The following is a 7994-nucleotide window of genomic DNA, read 5'->3' as shown; positions in this document are numbered from 1 at the left end:
TAATTCTATGGAATGATACAATGCCATGAAGGATGAGATTGAATCCATGAACCACAATAAGGTATGGGATCTTGTTGAGTTACCTATAGGAGTTAAACCCGTAGGATGCAAGTGGGTTTATAAAATCAAATGGGACTCCAAAGGTAACATAGAGAGATATAAGGCCCGTCTTGTGGCAAAATGATTTACTCAGAAAGAAGTCATTGACTATAAAGAGACTTTCTCTCCACTATCTAGAAAGAAATTTTTCCGTATTATTATGGCTCTGGTTGCTCATTTTGATCTCGAGCTACATCAGATGGATGTCAAAACTGCTTTTTTAAATACGGATCTCTATGAAGAGGTGTATATGAATCAACCTGAAAGATTCTGGCAAAAGGAAAAGGAACACTTGGTATGCAAATTAAAGAAATCAATATATGGATTAAAGCAGGCCTACCGATAATGGTATTTAAAATTTAAACAAACTATTTTGACCTTTGGTTTTAAGGAAAATATTATTGATCAATGTATTTATCTAAAGGTTAGTGGGGATAAAATAATTTTCTTAATCCTTTATGTTGATTATATTTTGCTTGTCAGTAATAATCTTGGGCTATTGCATAATATTAAAGAATTTCTTTTCCAAAATTTTGAAATGAAAGATTTAGGCGATGCCTCATATGTTCTTGGTATTGAAATCAAAAGGGATAGACATAAAAGGTTACTCGGTCTATCTCAAAACGCCTACATAAAGAAAGTTTTGGAAAATTTTGAAATGCATAATTGTAAGCCCAGTGTTGCTCCTGTCCAGAAAGGGAATAAGCTTAATGATTTTCAGTGTCCCAAGAACTAATTGAACAGATGAAAAGCATACCCTATGCCTCTGCAGTTCGTAGTCTTATGTATGCACAGACGTGCACACGTCCGGATATTACTTTTGCCGTTGGATTACTTGGCAGGTATTAAAGTAATCCAAGCATTGAGCATTTGGAAGGCTGCTAAAAGGGTATTTGAAAGGAACTTTGGATCATATTGCATGTTACGAAACCACATTACAGGCTATTTGGCTTAGGAATTTTATCACAGACTTAAGAATTGTGGACTCCGGTGTTTATCCAATAAAAATTTTCTGTGAAAGTTCAGCTGCTGTTTCTTTTGCCAATAACAACAAGATTATAGCAGGGTGTAAATATTTGGACACCAAATATCTTGTTGTGAGAGAGAAGATAGATGAAGGTTATGTTACAATTGAATACATAAGTACCAAGTTTATGATTGCAAACCCAATGACCAAGGGGCCGGCACCTGAGTCATATACAGATCGTGTTAAAGTTATGGATTTGATTAGTTCTTTTGATGTATAAATTTGTAACATCTATTTTTTTTTCAATAAAGTTTAATGCAGCTGTGTTGGACCATTTAATGGACATAAAGTTTTGTCTATTAACAAATGAACATACACTTTAAGTTCATTCATAAAGTTGTGCCATATAAAGTACTCGGCTAAGAGGTGAAGATGACACGGTAATTATGGAAGAAAAATTTTGTTATGAAGAGGTGGATCGCCATAGTTTCTATCATTATAGTCTTTTAGTTTGAGCTAAAGATCAAGTGAGTTCTAAAGTATTTGATCATAAAGTTTCCAATAATGCGCAATAAAGATTGGAGTATAGAAAATCCGTTCATGGAATATAATTAATATGAGCCAAGTGGGAGATTGTTAGGATTTCCATATATTGTGCCCAATTAATCATATTTAAATTAGGATTTGCTATAGATAAAGGTCAATTCTAACATATATAGAACTACTTGATATGGTATATTTTTATCCCTATCCCATCTATTTTAAATTTAAATAGAATCCTAATCAGGCTTTGATGGGAAGTCGATCTGGACTCTATATAAAGGTGTATTGGTCCTGCCACTTTTTCATACGCATTCTGGTGAAGAATTATCATCGATTCCACACCATACGGTAGAGTGCCTGAGATAGGAGGAGAAACCAAATCACCCAAGTTCGGTTCGTGACTTCCAAATCATAGCCGGACTTCACACTTCCACAGATTGATCAGGAATTTCTTCTCGACGGCGCTCTGTGAGTTATCTTATTTTATTTTGATTCTGGATTTTGGTATGTATTTAATTTCTGCCTTATTTTACATACCTATAAAATCTATCAATAAAAACGTCCCAGCCTGCACATCGAGCACAGATCGAACGAGAGTAATTATATGCTATCACTACATATAAATAAAACTTTTATATCTTATTCATCGCACGATTATTATTTTCTCACGAGCTAACATTATTAATTTTTTATTTAATATTAAAAAATATCAGATGGATGGATGGATGGATGTAAGATTTAAATATCTTTTTGGTATAGAAAACAGCCTATTATTATTATTACTTTTTATAAAGTCATGTATCGCAGGTGAAGCGCGTGATCGCGGCAAGCATATATTATTTTGAGCAGATGTGGTTGTAATCTTAGGAGAGTTGATATTGTATAAGCATGAAATTAGAATTTAAAATGCTCTAATGCTTTTTCATATTTATTCTTGTAAGATGTGCAGGCTGGTGTATGCTACTGCTTCATGCGGGCGAGGAAAACCTTGCATGTTCAACGGGTCTGTCGCACGCACCTAAGAAGGGCTTTTAGGGCAGGTCTTGGGGTGTGACACACTGTTTGAGTTTAAGTTGCACTGTATGAGAAATTGCACTTTAGTCTCAAATAGTTTTAAATTGTGTAACTTAAGTTTCAAACAGTGAAAGTATATAGTGCAATTTTTGAATTTAAGTATTTGAAACAGTGAAAGTATTTGAATTTAAGTTTCAAACAGTGAAACTTAAATTCAAATAGTGCAATTTTTATTTATATGGTGCAACTTAGTCTCAAATTATTTTAAATACTATAATTTAATCTGAAACAGTGCAATTTCGTTTTCTTCTTCTATTTTCTCTATTTTTTGGCTTTTTCTGTATCAATTACGACACATAATGGCTTTTCCAGGAGAAGAAATATATTTTTTTTATTTTTTCTTCTTTTTCTTCCATATATTGCAGATTTTTCACTACTACACCTCCTTTCTTGCCCTCTGCAGCAGCCGTGTCACGCCCCGGTTGTCTCGTTCCCCGGGCACGCCGACAAATCCGCCGTATACAAAGAAATTTTTCTGTATACGAAGCAACAGCTGTACCTGTGAATCAAACACTACTACGAACAGTAGTAGAGAGCTGCTAGAGAAAACAGAAGCTAAACAAACTGAGTTTCATATACATAGTCCAAAACCAAAATACAGAGCTACTCGCACTGGCGAGTTAAGTCAACTATGTACATAAACTCGAAACAAAACATCTACCTGCAGTAGGGGCACCTCTAGCTCAGCACGACGGGTAGGGCTCTAACTCGTGACGCCCTTGCCTCGATCCTGGTCCGCGGACGGCGCAGCAGCCGGAACCTGTGGCTCTGCAAAAACATAGGTAACAACTGGGCGTCGGAACATACTGTAAAAACAATAGTCCTCAGTGGGACGCCCAAAACAAATCGCTCCACCCACGCTGAGTCTAGCAGAAGGGATAGCAAGAGTAGTCAGAAAAGCAGGAAATAAACTGCTATATCGGCTACGATCACTAAACTATCAATCCTACACTAACACCAACTGTAGTCTTATCAACTCTGACCAATCAACTCGGGACTGTAGATAGCCCGTCCCCGGACTGTGAATACACCCGTCCCTGCCCCATTCGACTAATCAGCTCTATCCACACTAACTGATCCGTGAGAGCAAGTCCAACTGGCATGAGCGACACCAAACGCGAAAGCACAAAACCTGACTCCGGAGTGGCACTGCGTGGCGTACCCAACCGAGTATGCAGCGTATCTCTTCGAGCTCAACAGGCTCTGAAAAGCTAAAGCAAAGAAATCGACTCTACTGGTCTTAACAACCCAACAAGTAACGTGCCCCGCACAATCAGACGCCAAAAAGGCGATACGGGTCCAGTCAACTCTCAACGGCACCTACAGTCCGGAACAGCCTAACGACCCTGTAAAATCCCTCGGCGAAACAGCATGAGTGTAGATATACTCTAAACTACCTGGAGTACTGTCTCGAAGATACGCAACAGTACAATTAAATAACGGCTCCTAAGAGCTAAATCAGACAGTTTAATCAAGTGACAGGTCCAAATCGCAGGTTTCTCCTAATATTCATTCAAGTCCAACATGTATAACCTATTAATTATTACCACATGCCCAAATTCAGATATGAAATCTACTATTTAATCCATGAATTGTGAGCTAGAATAGTATTATCCAAAACGAAACTATACATTCGACGAATGTGAACTTAGGAGTAAAACCGATGTAACCCAACCCAAAAAGCTAATCCCTGGCAGCGAAGACTTCCACTGGTGTAGAGCGACCTGCTGGATACCTGGAATCCGCCGAGTCCAAAAATCGAGCTAACTCTACCCGCTAACACACACAAGTCACCATTCAGCCCAGAAATGCAGCAGTGAGGTACAACAGAGATTCGACCAAGCTAACCTTCACCAAAATCCAGCAAGTAAGGGCTTCGTGGATTCCTCTCGAAGTCCCGAATCCAACGAACAAAGTCCCGTCGCAATCTGATCTCCTACGTCGAGAACGAGCTGAAATTACTAACTGGTCCGACGATGGAATCAGCAAACACACCTAGCTCGAAATGTCAAAAACTTGAAGCAAACGCAACTGAAACACTCACCCCCAACGGCTAATCGTCAGCGACACGGAGCGTCGAGAACGGGCGAAAACGCACCCTCGCTGAGCTTTCTCGCCAGCGTAGGATCCCAACCGTATCCGCCGAACGCTTCGCGGCGCGACGTCGGGTCGAATCCGAGCTCCAAACCGAACTACTCCACGGTCAACTCAAGCTAGAGAGGGAGAGGGAAGAAGGACAGCAATAGAATCCCTCTCTAAGCTCTCTTACTACGCATATATAAAGAGGTAGGTGGAGTGGTGATACAAACGAGGGAGAGAATTACTAAATTAACCCTCTACTACCCCCTTGTACGCGGACACGGCTCTTGTACCGGTACAAGAGCCAACCCGAGAGCTGCTAATCCTCTGCGCGATGGTTGTACGCGGTACAGCCACCTGGTTGTACGGTAACAAGCAGAGAAAATCTGCAGTTTTGCAGATTTCTTCGCTATAAGCTGCCCTCTAGCGTCGCACAGAGTCCGTTTACGTCTAATTTGACGCCAACAGTGATTCGGACTTGTCCGACACTCTCCAGAGCTGTCGGCAAGCTCCACAGCTGAACACTAGGGATCTCAACAAGCCGCCAGCACGACAAAATAATTATTTGATAGTGGTGACTAAAGTTGCACAAATATAAATATCACCATGTCAGATCTAGAAATTTTTTCTCATAGGATTAATGTACAAGGAAGAAAAAGATAAAAAAATGAATTAGTCATAATATTAATTTAATAAAGTATCATTTCTATTACAATTGTCATAGATGCATCTTCTATATTCTGAAAAAAATGCATAATACCCGAATTGGAAACATCTGTTAAACATTTTTTTTCTAATATAAGCATCAAATAATCATTCATCAATAATCATTCATCATAAGCATACATTAATTTTGAAAGCATGATTGGTTGTAATCTTTAGGGAGTTGTATATTGTATAAGCATGAATTAGAATTTAAATGCTCTAATGCTTTTTCATATTTATTCTTGTAAGATGTGCAGGCTGGTGTAATGCTATTCTGTCATGCGGGCGAGAAAAACCTTGCATGTTCAACGGGTCTGTCGCACGCACCTAAGAGCGTTTTTAGGCAGGTCTTGGGGGTTGACACACTGTTTGAGTTTAAGTTGCACTGTATGAGAAATTGCATCTTTAGTCTCAAATAGTTTTAAATGGCATAACTTAAGCTCAAACAGTAGAACTTAAATTCAAATAGTGCAATTTTTATTTATATAGTGCAATCTTAGTCTCAAATATATTTTAGATACTAATTATATCTGAAATAGTGCAATTTTCGTTTGCTTCTTTCTATTTCTCTATGTTTGGGCTTTTTTTGTATCAATTAGCACAACATGAGCCTTCCTAGGAGAAGAAAATATATATTTTTATTTTTCTTCTTTTCTTTCATATACTGCAGATTTTTCACTCTATTGCACCTCCTTCTTGCCCTCGGGCAGCAGCCGCCGCACGACAAACAATTATTGTATAGTGGTGACTAAAGTTGCCACCAAATGTATAAAATATCGCGGTGGCAGATCCACGCGCCGCCACGACAAACAATATTAGTATACTGTTGACTAAAGTTGCCACCAAATGTATAAAATATCGCCAGGGGGCGATCTAGAAATTTTTTCTCATACGATTAATATATAAGGAAGAAAAAAAAAAAAAAAAACTAAAAAAATAATAGTCATTAAAATTATATAAATAAAGTAATTTCTTTACAAATTAATTGTCCTCAGATCGACTTCATATTCGAAAAAAAATGCATAATAGCCTCATTGGAAACACTGTTAAGCATATTTTTTTTCTATATAAGCCATCAAAAGAATCATTATGAGCATGGATCACACATAAAGTTACTTAATTTATTCTCTATAAAGTTCATCATAGAAAAAACTAGCAATTGGTAGAACTAATGACAACTTCAAAAGTAAATAAACTCGTGAATACACTACATGCTTTTTCGTCTCAACCAACTTTTGTGAAATATCACCAATTCCTCTCAAGTTATAAAATCTTTTATCTTGACGTACATCTACAATGAAGTTTCCAAGCTGGTGTTCAAGGAAGCAAGAGTTTTTTTTTTTTAATTAAAATCTTTTTTTAACTTTTTAAAACTGCTAAGGAAAAAAAATAGCCGGTCACCGGACCCGCTATAACTCTTTGTCTAATAAGACTTTTTATTGGACCCCACTTGGGATCAATTTGGACCCCAAAGTGAGGTCAACTATGCTAATTGGGCTCTTGCTACTGACAAAAAAGTGAATCTGCCATCGAATATCGCTACTTAATGACTACAGCGGTGACGAAAATTATCGCCACATGTTGTTTTATCTTTGCCATTAATACTATCTTTTCTTCTAGTGAGCCCCCGACCCGCCCCGACGTGCTCTTCTTGCCTGTTGTTTTTAAATCTTGTGGCAGCTAGCATTGTCGCTGTCATTGTCAACGTGTATGGCCATGCTTTCTGCTGCAATCTCACCTCCTCATTTTGTGTCATTTTCGATCTGGCGTCAACGGACGTTGGCAAGGTAAGAAAGAGAAGCGCGCATCAATGTGTGGGCAGTGAAGAAGGAGGAGGAGAGAGAGTAAGCAGGAGGAGAAATAGAGGTACAACAGAGAGGAGGTCGGAGATGAACCATGCAGAGTAACGCGAACGAGAGAGAGAGAGAGAGAGAGAGAGAGAGAGAGAGAGATAAGGATATTTTAGTTTATTATAAATCAAGGCCAAATCAGCAAAATCTAAAGAGGGTTTATTTTTACAAATTGCAAAATCGATGAATTTTTTATGCGAAACTTTTATATGCAAAAACGCCACAAGATAAGTGTCACACCCCGGATTACATGTTTCTCCGGACACGCCAACAGACCCGCCGTATACATAGAAATTTTTTCTGTATACGAAGTGATAGCTGTACCTGTAAACAAATCAAGCTACAACCACAAGGTAATGAGCTGCTAAACTGAAAATAGAATATATATAAAAACCTCGAGGGGTTACTGTACATACAAAAAGTCTACTACACCACTCGCTTCAGAAAGTACCCCGACAATAACCATATGTACAAAAAGCCCCAAAACTACTTGTGGAGGTACTCCTCTAGCACTGCAACAAGACTGGAAAGGATCTAGCTCGCAACACCCTTAATTTCCACGATTAGAATCAGTAACAGCAACAGCCGCGGACAAAGACTCTGCAAAAAGTGGTCAACAACTGAGTGTGAGAACTATTACAAAAAGGAGTAGTCCTCAGTACCTCAACGGCTCACCC

Source organism: Ananas comosus, linkage group 11 (genome assembly GCF_001540865.1).
Source record: "Ananas comosus cultivar F153 linkage group 11, ASM154086v1, whole genome shotgun sequence".
In the NCBI taxonomy this organism is placed as follows: domain Eukaryota; kingdom Viridiplantae; phylum Streptophyta; class Magnoliopsida; order Poales; family Bromeliaceae; genus Ananas; species Ananas comosus.
Note: the sequence above shows the minus strand (reverse complement) of the source record.